Consider the following 17814-nt stretch of genomic DNA (forward strand, 5'->3'; position numbering starts at 1 on the left):
CGTGTTTCAGTGCCACGTGTCTTCGTGTGTGCGTGTGTGTGTGCCCTCGCTTGTCAAAGCGCGGCAGCCGGGGAGCGGAGTTCCCCGAATGAGGAGCCTGGACGTCTCTCGGCTCAACTGTTCGCGCCGTCGTGTGGGTGAGGGTTGGCGATGCGTCACTACACTCGGTTCAGCAGGTCTCTCGGCCCGACAGTTCGCGCCGTCGTGGGCTCCTGCTGCGCCGTCCCGTGACCTTCATCCCGTGACCTTCCCTCCTTCCCTTTTGGACCGCGACGCCGGGAGTATAAGAGCAGCTGCCCCCGGACGCCAAGAGAGAGGCTCCGATTTGTACTGTTGAGTTACGTGCTCTCTCGTCTCTCCACTTCGGTCGAACTGACCGGCCGCTCTTTTGCTATGTTAGAATAAACAAGTTGTTCTGTTACCAGTCTTCTCATGCTTTGCCGGGACCTTCGGATGCTTCCAGTGCCCCAGGCCGCCAGGCCAACGCTACCCTTGGGGCTTGCGACCCATTGGCAATAACGGGCGTCAGCACCGAGACCCCAACAACTCGTGCCAGCGGTGCGATTCCAACAGCTCATATAATCGCATCTTACCTTCATTATCGAGCGTAGGCATCAGATTAGAAACCGCGGTTCTCAGCCCAGTTTTCTCGCCTCGTTTATTCGCTAATAATTCGCTGCAACAGTCCACAAATGCCTGCTTAATTTTACTTCTGCTGATGTCATTTTGTTTTCTTTCTTCACACGTCGCTTGCTTGTTGGGCGTTTCACCCAGCCATATCTTCTCAGCTCGCGCCCTTATCACTGCTGCTCTGTACTTTTCCGTTGCAATTGCTTTTAGTTTGGTTTATTGCGATAGCAATTACATGGACACTCCAGCCGCATTTCTGCCGTTGCCGTGAGGCTCTGTATGAGTGAAAGAATGTAAGGGTGAGCCAGCGAACGCGGCTCAATCTCGCGTGCGCGAGCGACCTACCAACGCCCTCTGAACTTATGGCCTTCAAGCTGTACACTCTCCCCTTGAGCTACGTCGCGCAAAAGAGGCCCACATGGAAGTTCCGTGCAGCATGCTATGAAACTACGAGCGGCGCACCTGTGTTGAAAATGAGACGCGGAAGATCGAGTGGGCGATGACGGCGATAACAATTCGATTAGTTGCGGGAACCCTGCCGCTCCTTGGATAGCTTCGGGGTTGAAAAGTCCTGGCATGCTGCAACATGCTTCCAAGCGCACTTTCTTTCTGGACGTGAACCGTGCATGTAGTTAAATTAAATTATGGGGTTTTACGTGCCAAAACCACTTTCTCATTATGAGGCACGCCGTAGTGGAGGACTCCAGAAATTTTGACCACCTGGGGTTCTTTAACGTGCACCTAAATCTAAGTACACGGGTGTTTTCGCATTTCGCCCCCATCGAAATGCGGCCGCCGTGGCCGGGATTTGATCCCGCGACCTCGTGCTCAGCAGCCTAACACCATAGCCACTGAGCAACCACGGCGGGTTCTATTATTGTTAATTTAATAATTAAGCGAATGTTAAAAGTTTATGCGGCCGATAAGAATACTATCCTTACTTCATACAGCTATCTACTAATTTGCTATCGCAATCGGTGCTTTGCCTTTCGGGCGGAACTGCGAATTTTTCACTTAGCGAATTGCTTTTATGTACGTACATGCCGGGATTGCTGGTTTCCACGCATATAAAAAAATCGAGTTGGCACTGGAGTTATTTTTCATTACACTTTTGCTTTTGACTAATAATGATTTCCCTTTCTATCGCAGTCATCTTGACGTTGTTCTTAACGTTTTCCACTCAGCTGCCCACCCATGTGGTTTTTTGGATGTCATTCGTTCATCTTTTTGTTACACACTCTATAAATTTCTCACCGTGTAAAAGTTCCTCATTGAATTTCCTCAAAGCTCAGTTAAAACGGCTTTTTCTCAAGTTGTTTCCTAGTGTAGCCATTACAAGACTATTGTCGCTAAATGACACATGTTTCACTTCATAGTGGCCATAGTCTCTTGCAAGGTCAACTGTAAAACAGATCCTACCAGCCTAGCACAGCTTCCGCCTTGGTAATGGGGATAGGTACGGCTGCTTCCTCTTAACAATAAATAACCAAGGTCTTCTAAATAATATTCCTGAAGCAATGAAACCAGCACTCGTGAACTTTTATCTGACACAGGGGTGCTCTCGGCTCGGTCTTCTGCCAAAGACAAGCAATTAAAATAACGACGCACAATTAAGTATTTCTTACTCTTTAACAATTCTTCTATGTCTTCAAACAACACAGCACACTCATAATCGATGTTAGGTGCATATATAGAGATAGCACGCCATTCCCTTTCGCATTACGAAAAGTCAAGAACAAGCAACCATGCCGCATCTGACGCAACGACATTTTCACCTTCGATGCCTACGTTATTCCTTATACAAGGTGTTCCAGCTAACTTTAGCCAGAGTTTAAAAATATGCCGATGCACTCTAAGACGACGCGACCATATGCATGTTGCTCACTTTTGTATGTAGTGTGTCACGCAATTTTTTGTATTTTGCTTAATTAGATAATTAGTAAAGATAAATTAACCAACTTCTGAAGCAAGAAATAGAGAGAGAGAAAGCATTTATTTGTATTGAGATGGGGTGACTTCCTCGCAGGGTGGAGCCCTTAGTTCAGGGCCGCATTGGCTGGCGCCACTCCGCGTGCCCGCCGGATCAGCCGTCGCTGCTCTTGCGGGCCTAAGCTGGTCAGCGCAGTCTCCCAGGAAGTAGGTGAAGGTGAAGGAATAGGGGAGTAACCTGGAGGGTGTGGGCACTCCCAGGCGCAATGATATACTGTGGGCTTTGCTCTACAGCAGGGACAGTATGAGGGATATTGTGTGGGGTAGAAGAGGTGAAGATAATAGAGGCAGAGAAATGAATTAGTTTGAAACTGTCGCCACGTGACGGCATCTTCTCGGTTAAGGGAATTATGTGGTGGGGGGAAGTGCCTCCTGCTATCTCTGTAATGATGTAATCAGTAATGTTGCATCTCTGTAATGTTACACTGTACGGCCTTGCTCGTAGGTCACCGTGCAAAAAAAGAAAAAACTTTTCAAAACAATCCGACATTTTGGCAAATGAGGCAACATCATTTGGTAGTCCTGCCAGTCTTCCATGTCGTCCCTGTTTCCGCGGCTAAACTGAGCCGCTATCACCGCCCCATTGGAGCACTTGAAAAAAACGTCCATACGCTTTCGCGCACGGAAGTGGAATCCACCAATGAGCCGAGATCTCTAGCCATTTGTGGAACATTTACAGAATACACAATCGTGACGTCTTGGCTCGCTGCAAAAACGAAGAGAAAGAAGTGGGCGCCTTTGGTCATGTTTGTGCTCAGAAGAGAATGGGAACATACTGAAAGAAGAAATGGATGATGTTCTTCGGTTTTATTTAAAGATGTATTTATATGCTGACTTACAGTTACAAGTGAAATAATAACGGCCTCGTTCGGGATTTGAACCCGGGACCACTCGCACCCAAAGCGAGAATTATACCCCTAGACCAACGAGCCGACGTTGCTTCCCATTTGTGGCACGTTTACAGTATCGTAACATCTTGGCTCACTGCAAAAACGAAGACAAAGAATTGAGCATCGTTGACCACGTTTGCGGTGAGAAGAGAATAGGAACCTACTGAAGAAGAGAATCGATAATGTTTTCCGGTTTTAAGTAAGCACTTCTTCATATACCGACTGACAGTAAAAGGAGAAATAATAACGGGCTCGTCCGGGATTTGAATACGGGACCTCTCGCACCCAAGGCGATATTCATACCCCTAGACCAACGAGTTTTTCCTCTTTATTGCCGGAACTTTCACGTAGCAAACACAAAGGGTATAATTTTTTTTTAAGTAAGCGATACGTAAATATACACAGACACACTTTCAAGTTTGTGCCCTCTCTTGCAGAAAGGCCCGTACCAGCAAAGTTCCGGTATGTAACTTAAAGAAAAAGGATTTAGCGCTTGGCTGCACCTGCATTTTCTTAACACGCTTTAACACATTGTTTCCCTGTCCTCCACTGTTTATGGCTCTGTACATCGGAACCGGCATAATCATGTCAACTATATCCCGGTACAATTTCTTCCGCGACACCTAAAAAAGATAATAATCAGGAAAGCGTACAGACAGAAAACAGACACTGTCAACGACGTCCCTTAGGTACCCTCGAAGAGCACCAGGCATACTTAAATTCCACACCACGTACATCGGCAGATGCTTGCTCAGTCGTAACTGGCACATTGTGCGCAGAAAGGGGTCATGCACGTCTCGAAAGAAAGTAAACCGGTTGGCTAGCTATTTCACAAAAAGATGTGAGAGGCCTAGGCCCCCGTCCTTGACTCTCGTACGGCTGCACCTCTCCCATTCTGATGCCCAAATGAACACACCAAAAACTCTGTTGATCCTTTGCATATTTAAACGAGAGCAACAGAAAACTTGCATAACGTACCATATTTTGCTTATTAAAAACAGGTTATATACAGTAGCTCTCGCAAACATCGAGAGATGAGCACCGTTCCAATTTGTTGTTTTTGTTATCACTTTACCTCCCCCTCCTCTCTTTCCCCAGCGTAGGGTAGCGAACCGGATCTTCCCCTCTGGTTAACCTCCCTGCCTTTCCCCTTTCCTCTGTCTCTCTCTTTCATTGAGTCGTTTGGCCTCTTCGAGCCAGTAGTCCTCATTCCGCCGGTAATGTTCGAGCGGAACGCCAAAGTATTTAGCAGGCGATTTAATCCATCTAATGTTCGCGAACGTTTCCGGTGTTGACTGCCATTCACCATGCCAAAAACCGAGACACTTACTCTAATTTGCAACGCTCCCCGTTGTGTTTCCAAAATGTTTAACAATGGTTGTTACTTCTGTAATGCTTTCTTTAGTTGTACAGCACACCGCTACATCGTCTGCATATGCCAGGAGTTTCACTTCGGCTTCCATGAGTTTAAAGCCCTTTATGCTACTGTTTTGAATGACTGCCAAACAATAGCTTTCGAGATAGATGGCAAACAAAAGCGGGCTGAGAGGACACCCCTGGCGCACGGAACGTTCTATTTTAATGGGGTCTCCCAGTGTCTTATTAATAATCAGCCGTGTTGAGCAGTTCCGGTACGCCAGAACTACACCATGAGCGATGATTGATCTTACATTCACGTGCTCAAGAACTAATAACAAAACTTCATGCGGGACAAAAGCAAAGGCTTTTTCTAAATCTATCTGCAGAATGGCAGCAACATATGGATTCCATTTGTCGCGACAGTGCGTCCCTTTATACCACAAGTCTGGTGTGGTCCTACAAGATCCTTAATGATTGACTGTAATCGGCTTGCAAGAACTTTCATTAAAACTTTGTAATCCGTGTTGGTCAATGAAATGGGTCTGTACGACGTGACTAGTCTCAACATTGCTTTTTGGTTCGTCTTAGGAATAAGGACAGTATGGGCTTCAGAAAATGACGGTGGTAATGTGTTGGTAGCAAAAACTCCGTCAAACAGCGCTTTCAACAAAGGCACCAACTCGTTCTTGAACGCTTTATAAAAGGCCGCGCCAATACCATCCGGACCTGGCGACTTATCAGGGCTCAGGTTATCTATAGCACTTTCTATTTCAGCATGCGTAATGGGTGCTCCTAGAAGTGACTTCGTTTCGGCTGATAGTTGCGGTGTACGAGAAAGATAGTTTTCTCTGTACGCTTCGATATCGACCGGCTGGTATGCAAAGAGCCGCTCGTAATACGGGTCAAAAGCACGTGCGATGCTCTCCCGGTCATTCAGTTCTTGGCCATTCTCTTCAATCACTTCTATTTCATTTCGCCGTGCATGCGCCTTCTCGATACCTAGCGCCCGTTTCGTGGACGTTTCCCCCACGGCCCATGCTTCTGCTCTGGCTCGAACGAGCGTCCCGCGATTAGTAAACCGGGTTTTGTTCTTTAGGGACGCAACCAACCCTTTCTTACGCACGGTATGCCAAATGAGGCTGAGTAGACGGCTGCCAGAGTATGTGTTTTCAACCGAAGAGTTTTCGGGAGGGATTTGAGGTTTTTACAAAGAAGTTGTATCGAGTGTCCGATTTCTTTAAGTACGCTTCTCGAACGATTACCTGTCTGGTGTGAAGAAAAAGAAACTGTATTGTGCTTTGTGTGACGCTCTTTTCCCAGTGCCATTGTACAGGTCTTTGTGCGGTGGAGGCCCAAGCAGCGATGTTTTAAAGAGAGTAATGAAAATGCAGGTTCAGCCAGCAACAAAAACCTTCTTTCTTAAATTACACACGGGAACATTACCAGTTAAGAAGTTTTTGGAGGAAAAGGGGGTATATTTACCGTGGGGAACGCACTGTTTAATTTGCAAGCAGCCAGAGACAATAAATCATGTTTTTTTAAACTGTTGGGAAGGCGTGTTCTTCTGACATGTATTGCAGAGGACAATAAAGAAAGAATTTCCACTAGACCCGTATGGAATTCGTTACTTAAGCATAGATGATGAGGATGGCGTGCTTTTTGATCTAATTATACTCTTGGGCCTCCACTGTATTTGGCGCGCGAGAATGGCAGGATACCATGTTGATAAAGATGCGCGGCCTGCACGGATGTATTTCAGGGAACAGATGCACTGGTTGGTCGCTCTCCATAAAGCGACAGAGGCACCACCCGAGTGGCTCCCAAGAGTAGAGCCGTTCGTGGATTTGCGAGAATTTCGATTACACTAGGCCAGTACGATACTGGTTGAATACGAGCGCACACAGAAAATGTATATTGTACTTTGGTTTTCGTTACGGTGATTGTTGTCTTTTGTGAAAAGTTATGTACCAAAAATCAGGCAATAAAGAAAAAAAAATAGCGGTTCTCCTCGAATTGCTCCAGCTGTCGTTCTATCCTTATTAGGTCTTCTTTAAAAAGACCTGGCGCTTTGCTTTCCATCGCAGTTACTTTCCGCAATGTTCTTTTCAGCCCGTTCTCTCTCATCTTTTCTCGGTATTTTAAGACACTGCTTCTTTCGATTGCCTTTATTTTAAAGCTTTGTTTTAGTAATTCCCAATCTACGCCTATCTGCTTATTACCGTCCAATTTAACATCGTTTATTGCTCGTGACACAAAACGGATAAAGTGCTCGTCATGTAATAGCGTTGCGTTAAGTTTCCACAGATGCCATTTAAAACTATTACATCTTTTTTTTTCATCCACATTGCATTTCACTAAGCAATGGTCCGAGAAAGAAACGGGCAATACAGTGTAAATGTTACATGCAGGTATGATATGAAGGGACACGTAAATCCTGTCTAGCCGAGCATGGTTAGAGCTCTGAAAATGCGTGTACTGCACCTCGCGTTCCCCTTCTAGACATTCGGCCACGTCGGCAATATCATGCTCGTCTATCAGTTCTTCCAACAATACGGTGTTCTTGTCGTTCGGTCTCTGTTTCGTCACTCTATCCCTCCCACTCAGTACGCAATTGAAATCCCCTAGTACAACCAGTTGTTTCGTGACATTTAGATGCTTCCTAATCTCCGAAAAGAAACTGGCTCGGTCTTTATCCGCGTTTGGTGCATAAATACAAATGACCCGCCAGTCACGCTCGCCCAACGATAAATCGCACCACACAATCCTACCCGACACACATGAAAAACAATTTTGTATCACAAGGCCTTGCAACTCTTTAACAAAAACGATGAAGCCAGCGGATGTTCCAACGTCATGGCAAACAACCACAAAATACTTTGACGTGAAACGAAGCACCATGCTTCCGGTTTCCTCTACCCCTTCCACTTTTGTTTCTTGTACTGCCAACACGTCAAGCCCCTTGTCCACCTAGAGTCGATAGGCCTGACTCTGCTTTTTCTTGGCACCCAGTCCTCGCACATCAAGTGTGGCGAAACTCAAAGGCTGTTGGAAGCCATCATTAACCAATAGGTGTTAGAGGAAAACCCGAAGCATGGTGCTTACCTTTAACGTCTAGCACACCACTAGACGTCACCGTGCTTGTCCGGTTGCCCGGTGTCGTTTTGTTGCGGCGCCGGTTTGTCCCCGACCTGCCTCCATGCCCCGACGTTGGGCATTGGCTTGTAGCCGGAACGTCTCCACAGAGGCGCCTTTGCACGCAGTCTCTCCGTCTTGTTTGCCTCATGGCTGCCTTTGAGGTCTTCTTCTTTTTCCAGTGGTCGCTTGACGGCCGCGCCAGCAACCTATGTATTGGTGGCCCCGTCAGCTGTCTGGTCTTTGCAGTCGGTCAGTGCGCCGACCACAGCAACTTGAGGAACATACTCCCCTTTCTCAACGTCTTTCTCTGCCGTTGGCGGTGTTCTAGAATATTTATTCGCGGGTGTAGGGGGCCCGTGTGTCTTCTCCGCAGCTGGTGCCACTGTAGTGGTCGTCTCCTGCAGATTGGCCACGTCTCCTATACCTCTGGCAGCGTCCTCAGCTTCAGCCACGTCCATGGCTTCCTCTGCTGTCTTGTTGCCCTCAGGCTGACCTATCGCTGCGGCGTAAGAGCGCTCACGCTTGGCGTCAACATGCCCGAAACGTCGGCACAGAGAACATCATGGCACTTTAGAGTCGCGTCGTACGTGACCGTTTCCTTTGCAGCGCAAACACTGCATCGGCCGGCCAGGGCCAACGACCAAGGCCAGCTCACCGGTGACCCGGATCTGATGGGGCAGGTCATCCACGGTGACACCGCTCTTGAAGTTCAACAGCACGGTCCTCGTCGTGAAGCCTTTGTCACTGACGCCTTCGACGCGCCAGCGCATCCCGGCTGACCTCCAGCACCTTGCCGAATGCCGCAAATGCCGTCTTCACATCCTCGTCGTCAACGCCGTGAAGTAGCCAGTGAAGCCGCAACTTCACTGTCCGGTCCTGCGGGTCGATGATGAGGAAACGCCGCCCCTTCACCTGAAGCTCCTTGAAGACCTGCAGCCTCTTTTTTGCATCAGCGCCACACATGGTGACCGGCCAGACATGGTTTATCTGGTACGCCCCCAGCACAACGACTTCGGGCAGCAGTCCGCTAGGGCGCAGGGCGTCACGAAAATCTTCAACCTTAAAGGGCCTCGCTCGGATGTCGCCGTGTAAAACACGGTGTTCAACGCGACACGACCCGTAGGCAGCTGCGGGAAAACAATCTGCTAGTCGCTATCGTCGTTTTCGTTGAGCCTGTTACCGCGGGCAACGCCCGCCTGAGTCGCTCCATAGGAGCACATGATTGCACGTCCGTTCGCCGTGGTGGCCGGAAGTGGAATACTAGACCAACGAGCCGACGTTGCTTCTCATTTGCGGTACGTTTACAGCATCATAACAGCTTGGCTGTCTGCAAAAACGAAGACAAAGAAGTGGGCATCTGTGATCACGTTTGTGCTGAGAATAGGAACGTACTGAAAAAAAGAATGGATAATGTTCTTCGGTTTTATTTAAACATTTCTTTATATGCCGACTGACAGTAAAGATAATAACGGGCTCGTCCGGGAACTGAACCCGGGACCTCTCGCACCCTAAGCGAGAATCATACCCCTAGACCAACGAGCCTTTTTTTTATTTCTTTATTGCCTTTTCGCAAACGCAAACAAAAAGATCAAATACACGACATGCAAATATTCTAAAAACACCAGCCACAGCTCGGCCAGTGTAAGGTGTTTAAAAGGGCTTCACAGAAGCCAATTGGTCTAGTACAGGAAGCCATTCCGGGGGTTCACATAGTGCTCTGAACAAGTCGCGTGTGTATCTAATGCTCTCAACAAAATAGTGTCTTGCTGAGTGAGCCTGTATATGACCATGCCTGATGTCCATTCTCGTCTTCCATACGCTATGCATGCAAAGCAGCATTAGCATATCACTCGGTACTTCCCCTGTTTCTGCACGTGGAAGAAACCGGATTCCAAAAGGGCTTATCGGCAATTCTTTTTTAAGTGTTCTTTGTAGGACGTCCCACAGAAATACGGCGTCATGGCAGTCAATAAAAATATGCTCAATTGTTTCCGGCTTATTACAGATTAAGCAGTTTACCGACCAAGGTACAAAAAGACCTTTTCTTTGTAACCATGGCTTTACAGGGAGAGTGTCGGTATGTATTTGAAAAAAGAACGTTTTAGCAGAGGGTCTCACTGGCATTTTTTTTAACGCGCTTTAGCACATCGTGCTCAGGACCTAGCCTGTAGGCAGCTCGGTAAACCGGTAATGGTAAAAATACATCGAGAATATCAGAATACAAACGCTTTTTCGTGACATCACACAAGTATTCATATGAAAATCTTGCCTTGAGCAGGCGTACAGAAGTAACCACTTCACGCAAATAAGGACTGAGCGGTCCAGCTCCGAAAGAAACAGATGACACGACAAAGTCAGATAGATAATCCTGCAATCGTGCTTGGATCACAGTTCTCAAAAACACATCAGTTTGGTCCCGCACAAAGAAGAATCTGCTCACCAGCTGCTTGAAAAACAGGTGTGAGAGCCCTAGCCCACCATTTTTCACCTTGTGAAACAAATTGCACCGGCTTGTGCGCTCTCATTGCGATCCCCAAATAAAGGTCGCAAACACTCGGTGGATTTTTTGAACCGAAGTTCTTGCCATGGCCATCACTTGCAACACGTAAAACACTTTTGCAATTAAAAACATATTACAAACGGAAGCTCTTGCGAACATTGAAAAGTTATGGCCACCCCATTTATCGGTAGCATTTTTGACGCGTTTATTTTCCTCAGACCAATATTCATCAGCAATGCGGTAGGTAATTAGCGGGGCACCGAGGTACTTTCCGGGGGAGACGGTCCAATTCATATTACAGTACACCTCGGGTGTGCTCTGCCAGTTGCCATGCCAAAATCCAAGGAATTTCGGCCAACTGATCGCGCTACCAGTTGCTGTGCAGAACGCCTTAGCTACACTGACAACTTCCTGCACGCTTCTAGCATCAGTGCAAAACACGGCTATGTCGTCCGCGTACGCTAAGACCTTAACTTCACTGCTGAAAAATGTGTAGCCTCGAATACATGGTGTTGCAAACAAACGTAAACAAAACGGCTCCAAGTATATCGCAAAAAGTAGAGGTGACAACGCACATCCTTGTTTCACACTCGACCGCACAGGAATTGACATACTTAATTCTTTGTTGATCACTAATTTGGCTGTGCAATCATGATACACCATTTTAACACCTTCAGTAATTACAGATCCAACATTTACGTGCTCCAGCAATAAAAACAGAACTTCATGTACAACTTTGTCGAACGCTTTATGTAAATCTAGCTGAATCATAGCTACGCGGTCATGCATTGCGTCACAACATTCCAGAATACTTCTTGCTATGTGTACTGTAAGGTCGCTCTGATTGTTCGTGTTCTTAAGTGTCACGAATCGGCCACGTGCTGTGTGTATAGAGAGGGGTGCACTTCCCCCCCCCCCCCCCATGTCAGCGGGGCAACCGTTTCTGTGTTATGTGGGGTCACGGACCGCGCGGTGTTGGGTGACGCGTCGCGGCAGGCGCCAGGAGGGCGAGTGCCGATTCCGGGAAGTCGGTATTGTGCGCAGGGTGTTGGCAGTCCGCCGACGGTCACACAAGTCCACACAGACCAGCCTTGAAAGGGACCGCTGTATACGGTATTGTGGCTCTGGCGCCCGAGTACCTGACTAGTTGGAGGTGCCGCCGAGGTTAAGAAGGGCTTAGCAACCTTGACCCCGTGCCGCGCGTCCGGAACGCAATCGCCAGCCTTGTAGTTGGGTGCGACTGCCTGTGTGGTGTCGAAGGCCAGCTTACAGTGCACGCTGTAGGGATGTGGTGCACACGTGAAGAGTGCATTCGGACGGCGGCGTCTTGTAAACGCGCACTTGGAGAACTTTGTCTTGTAGACAATAAGTTTGAAGGACAAGGAGGGCCATCCGTCTCCCACACGGCCAAACTTTGAGTACAGCGGCACTACGTGGTGTCGATGCCCCTGCTTCCGAGACATTTGCGGCCTAGATGCCGTTGGGATTTGAGGCGGTCTAGCGATAACTTGTTCGGGCCTGGCGTGTTTTGCTGAGCCCGTCACTAACTACGTAGAAACGAGAGGGCAACGGAGTTTTGGGGAAGAAGGAAAAGAGCTTTGTTTTTCAATATGTTTATTTTTAAGAGTAAGCCCATCCCTGTGGGTTATGGCTTAACAAACGGTTGACTCTGATTGGCAACTGAACCTGTGGGACGGGCCAACGGCCCTACCGCCTTTTTTTTCTTTGCACATTTGGGCTATAAAAATCGGGACGACATGCTGTCCCTCAGACTTGGCTGAAATCAGGATTGCTGATAGATCAGTGAGCCTCCGTACTATGTACGTTAAAACGAGTCTGGGCTCTAACAGTCATTGAGACAGTCGAAGAGTGAGACTTTGTTTCTCAATTGTTCAAGTTTGTAATGTATTTGTTTTACCTGCTATGTATATAGAAAAGTTTACCTATAAATATTTCTTGTACATCTGATCTCATCGCTTCCTGCCTGCGTTTGATCAACAACTACCGATCATCGTCCGAGAAGCTTCAAGTTCCAACGGTGAAGCGAGGACAGAGAACGAACGAAACCTTACTTGTATGTTTGTAAAAATTGTTCTACCTTTAATGCCACAGGTTTGATGCGGGCCAACGAGGGACTTAATAACGTTTAGGAGCCTTCTAGCTAACACTTTCATGTATATTTTATAATCTGTATTGGTCAAACTAATGGGACGGTAGGACTCAACTGAAAGTAATTTTGCAGGATCGTCAGTTTTAGGGATCATTACTACGTGCGCTGTCCTGAACGAGAGAGGCGCTTGCTTTTTTTCATAGCATTCAGAGATCACTCGGTGTAAAGCCACTGCCATTTCTGCCTTAAAAAATTTGTATACGGCTGCACCCAGTCCATCTGGCCCAGGTGACTTGCCATTACCCAAGTCATCGATTGCCGCTTCAATTTCGGCCACGGTAATTTCAGATTCCATTGATTCTCTAACCGTGTCCTCTAATCTTGGCATAAGAGTTAGAAAGTGGGCTTTGAAGTACTCGGGGTCATAAATTCTTCCTCCAAGAAGTTCGGTATAAAATTCAACAAATGCACGTTTTATCTCTTCACTTTCTCGTGTAATCTTGTTGTGATATCGAATTTCATTTATCTCCTTATTTGCAGCATGCTTCTTTTCTTCACTTAGCACACGCTTAGTGGGCGTTTCGCCCAGCCACAACTTTTCAGTGCGCGTCCTTATCATTGCGCCGCGGTACATATCTTCGTCGATCAACTCGAGTTTCGCTTTCACCTCTCGTATTTCTTTTTTAAACGCTCCAGGCACTTCATGTTCTACCCCTAATATGTACACCAGCTCACTGTGTAACTGGTTCTCTTGTTGCCTTTCCTTGTGACGCAATACACATGCTCTATCGATGGCAGCAATTTTAATGTCGCATTTAAACTGCTCCCACACTGATATGAAACAGTTGGTTTCCGTATGCAGGGCATTTGAAAGATACTCCTTGGCTCTCGTGACAAACAATTCATCTTGCAGCAGTTTTTCATTGAACTTCCACAGGAACCAATTAAACTTGACACTCTTTCGTTTTTCGCCAATCGTAATCGAGACCAAACTATGATCGCTAAAACTGAGATATTGTGTTTCATAAGAGGAACACAGTGGTACAAACTTCGCCGGTACGTATATTCTATCAAGCCTCGCATGGGAATCACCTTGAAAGTGCGTATACCGTGCTTGGCCATCTCGCGTCATTGCATAACCAATGTCCTCAAGCTCTCTCTCAATTACTATCGCGTTCAACAGCTCAGCACTTCTATCGCGTACTTTGAGGCTCGTAGTTTTATCTTCAGCTGTACAGACGCAGTTGAAATCCCCAAGAAACACAACGTGTCGTTCTGTTTTCAAAAACCCTTCAGCATACTTAAAAAAAAATTTCGCGTTCATGAATTTTGTTCGGTGCGTAGATGCACACAGCGCGCCACAGTTGTCCAGCAAAAATAAAATCACATGCGACAAGTCTCCCACTTTCGCAGGTGGACACTTTTTCTACAACCGATATGCTATTGCGAATAAAAATGACACAGCCTCCTGACCGTCCAACAGCATGGCACACACATACACTGTATCTAGGTCGAAAAACTTGAACCATTTGTTCTGTTTGCTCCTCACTCTCAATTTTTGTTTCTTGTAGAGCCAGAAGGTCAACGTCATTCTCTAAAAGCATGCGACTAATCTGGCACTGCCGCCTGCGCGAACACATTCCTCGCACATTCAATGTCGCAACGCGTAGGCTAGATTTAAAGTTAGACGCCATCTCATGGGGTTGCTTGGCCAAGCGTCCTACTCACATCGAAACTGTGGGGTTCTTGTGGTCATCGTTGAAGGCCACTGGAACGGGTCCTCCGCTAGGGCGGAGGCGTTTTAGCCCTACTGCCAGGCGGCACGTTCGGCTTCGGTTTAAACAAAGACCGCCGCGTAGTCGATGCCTTCGTTGGAGGTTCGCCGGTGCCTGACGCAGTAGTTATTCCTGTATTGCCAGTGTCTTCGTGAGCACGCTTTGCAGCGATGCTTCCGGTCATAAGCATCTCGACGTCCGTTGCTTCCTGGCCGACTTCTTGCGGCAGTGACGATGACGCGCTTGCTGCCTTCACGCCTGCGTCGCATGTTGCAGTCTCTGGCTTCGTTTCCGGGGCTGCAGCCAAGGGCTCACCCCCCAGGTTCGCTTCCTGGACAGCTCCTGGGGAGGGCTCAAGGGGCTTCGCAGGAGTCTTCGCCACGTCGTTGTCCTCCTTGTTAGCTTCTTCGGCATCTGCGGCGTCCATCAGGTGTTCGGATACTACGTCCCTTTGGAGTGGGCCTGTAACGCTGGCATAAGAGCGCACACATTGGAAATCATCGTGGCCGAAGCGACGACAGACCCCACATCGTGGAACGCGGCACTCTCGCCGGATGTGTCCGATGCCACGGCATCGGAGGCAGAGCGGCGCTCTGCCAGGAACGAAGACGAGCGCCACATCCTCAGCAACACGCTGTTGGTGTGGTAGGTCGTCCACAGTGAGGCCCACGTTTAATTTCAGCGTCACCGAGCGGGTGGTTGATCCTTTGTCGATGCAGCCCTTGACCTTCCACTTGTCTCTGCTGATTTCGGTCACTTTTCCAAACGGCGCCAAAGCCACTCGCACGTCTTCGTCCGGTACGCCATGAAGCAGCCAGTATAGCTTCAGTCGGACACCTCGGTCGCGCGGGTCGATGACCATGCAGCGGTGGTCTTTAACGTTGAACGCTTCAGCCCCTAATATCTTCCTCTTGCCTTCCTCGTCCTTAAACGTCAGTGCCCACAGGTGATTCATTTGGTATGCCTCGAGGGCAACCACTTCCGGCAGCAACGAAAGACGTGCAAGGCTATCTCGGACATGCTCCACTCGATATGGCCTGGCTTTCACATCGGCATGCAAAAAAAAACGGTGTTTAAAACAGAAGCACCTGTGGGCAGATGAGGCAGAACAACCTGGTAGTCTTCAGCCGGCTTTTCAGCACACCTGATACCACGGCCCACACGGGCCGCTGAAACCACCCCTACAAGGGAGCACATGATAGTACGTCCGTATGCTGTGAAGGTCGGAAGTGAAATTTGAACTCGGGACCTCTCGCACCCTAAGCGAGAATCATACCCCTAGACCAACGAGCCGACGTCGCTTTTTTTCTTCTTTATTGCCGGATAATCAAAGATACAGTACATTCACCATACTAAGGTAAGAACAAAACAAAGTGTTACATAGTCATTACATATACTTCTCGAAATGCACATGTTAAAAACGCTTTATGGTCACCAGTGTATCCAGTACAGGTAACCATTCTGGTGGTTCAGCCTGAGATTTATACACGTCTCTTATTTGAGAAACACTTTCAATAAAATATTGTCTGGCTGGTTTGGCGTCCACATCAGCATTTCATACGGCCATTCGTGTTTTCCATATGCTGTGTAGGCTCAGCGTCATGATCATGTCATAGGGCACGTCGTTTTCTTTTTCAACTGGGAGAAAGCGGATACCGTAGGGTGATATAGGGAGCTCTTTTTTCAGCGTTCTTTGCAAGACATCCCAGTGGAATATTGCATCCCTGCAGTCTAAGAAAATGTGTTCTATTGTCTCAGGCTTTGAACAAATGAGACAATTAACTGACCACGGTACGAACAGTCCTCTCTCTTGCAACCATGGTTTAACTGGCAAGGTATTGGTATGGAGCTGAAAGAAGAACGTCTTAACTGAGGAGCGGACTGTCATTCTTTTAACACGTTTCAACACGTCACCTTCCGAACCTACACAGTACATGGCACGATATATGGGCACTGGCAACATAATATCAATCAGATCCTTGTATAAACGCTTTTTAGGTACATTACTTAGGTACTCCATTGAGAATCTCACCTTTAGCATTCGAAAAGACATAACGACCTCACGAAGAACGCCGCGAACACTCCCTTTTTTTGTGACATTTAATACAATATATTTAGGAATTACATCACTCATTCGTAATTGTAAAATTGTTCGCAGAAATCCGTTATTTTGGTCGCGCAAAAAAATAAATCTTGAAACAACTTGTTTGAGAAATAAATGACATAAACTTAGTCCGCCGCTACGGACTGATCGAAATAAATTAGTTCTGCTGCATCTTTCCCATGTTGAACGCTACACGAACACTGCTAAGACTCTGTGCAACTTCTGCACGTTGGTACGAGACATACAAAGCACTTGAAGAACATACCACACTTTCGCGACTAAAAACACGTTGCAAACTGTAGCACGCGCGAAAACGGAGAAGTCCCGCCCACCCCATTTACCTGTTTGTTCCCTAACACGTTTGGTTTCCTCGTTCCAGTATTGTGTGGTATCGCGATAATGTTTTAAGGGCACTCCGAGATATTTGACAGGTGTCACAGTCCATTTCACGTTAGCAAAAAAATCTGAGATGTTTTTCCACGGCCCATGCGCGAAGCCTAAACATTTGTTCCAATTTATCCTACTGCCCGTCATCAAGCAAAAAAGTTCCGCTTCTTTAACCGTCTCCTTAACGCTTTCCTTATCGCCACAGAAGACTGCTATGTCGTCAGCATAACACAGTATTTTAACTTTGCTTGCGAGCAATTTGAAACCATGTATTGTGCCATTACTATGAATATTCAAGCAGAAAGGTTCGAGAAAAATTGCAAACAATAATGATGATAACGGACGCCCTTGCCTAATACTACATTGAACTTTGAAACTTTCGCTGACACTTTTGTTTACAATTATGCTTGCTGAACTGTGAGTGTAACACATTTTCACACCAGTCGCAATCACAAACCCAACATTAATATACTCCAAAAGACTAAAAAGAATTAGATGTGATACACGATCGAAAGCTTTTTCTAGATCAAGCTGTAGCATTGCTACCCGTTCTCAAAAGTCATCGTAGTATTCAAGTACACTTCTGGTAACATGAATGTTAGTAAATATCGAGCGTCCCCTGATCCCACATGTCTGGTGGGGTCCTACCAAAACTGTGATCACGGTTTGTAATCTTCTGGCCAGTACTTTCATATATATTTTGTAATCTACATTGCTTAAGCTTATCGGTCGGTAGGACGAAACCGATAGTAGTTTAACTGGGTCATCTGTCTTGGGTATTAATACAACGTGAGAACAGTTGAAAGATAGGGGCACTGCATTTTCATTATATGCTTCGGTTATTACATGATGCAGGGCTTTTGCCAGATCCACTTTAAAAGCTTTGTAAAAACAACTGCTTAAGCCATCCGGGCCTGGAGATTTGCCTACGGATA

At 47.1% G+C, this 17814-nt stretch overlaps 1 non-coding gene and 1 pseudogene across 1 annotated transcript; both read right to left on the reverse strand.

Annotated features, from left to right (window-relative positions):
* Nucleotides 1-9473: 9473 nt before the first annotated feature.
* TRNAP-AGG (transfer RNA proline (anticodon AGG)) lies at nucleotides 9474-9545 on the reverse strand. The gene has a single exon. It is a non-coding gene; the product is annotated as a tRNA-Pro (tRNA).
* A 4853-nt stretch (nucleotides 9546-14398) lies between these two features.
* On the reverse strand, nucleotides 14399-15585 carry LOC126548350 (uncharacterized; annotated as a pseudogene).
* Nucleotides 15586-17814: the final 2229 nt, after the last annotated feature.

This window comes from Dermacentor andersoni, chromosome 1, assembly GCF_023375885.2.
Source record: "Dermacentor andersoni chromosome 1, qqDerAnde1_hic_scaffold, whole genome shotgun sequence".
In the NCBI taxonomy this organism is placed as follows: Eukaryota; Metazoa; Arthropoda; class Arachnida; order Ixodida; family Ixodidae; genus Dermacentor; species Dermacentor andersoni.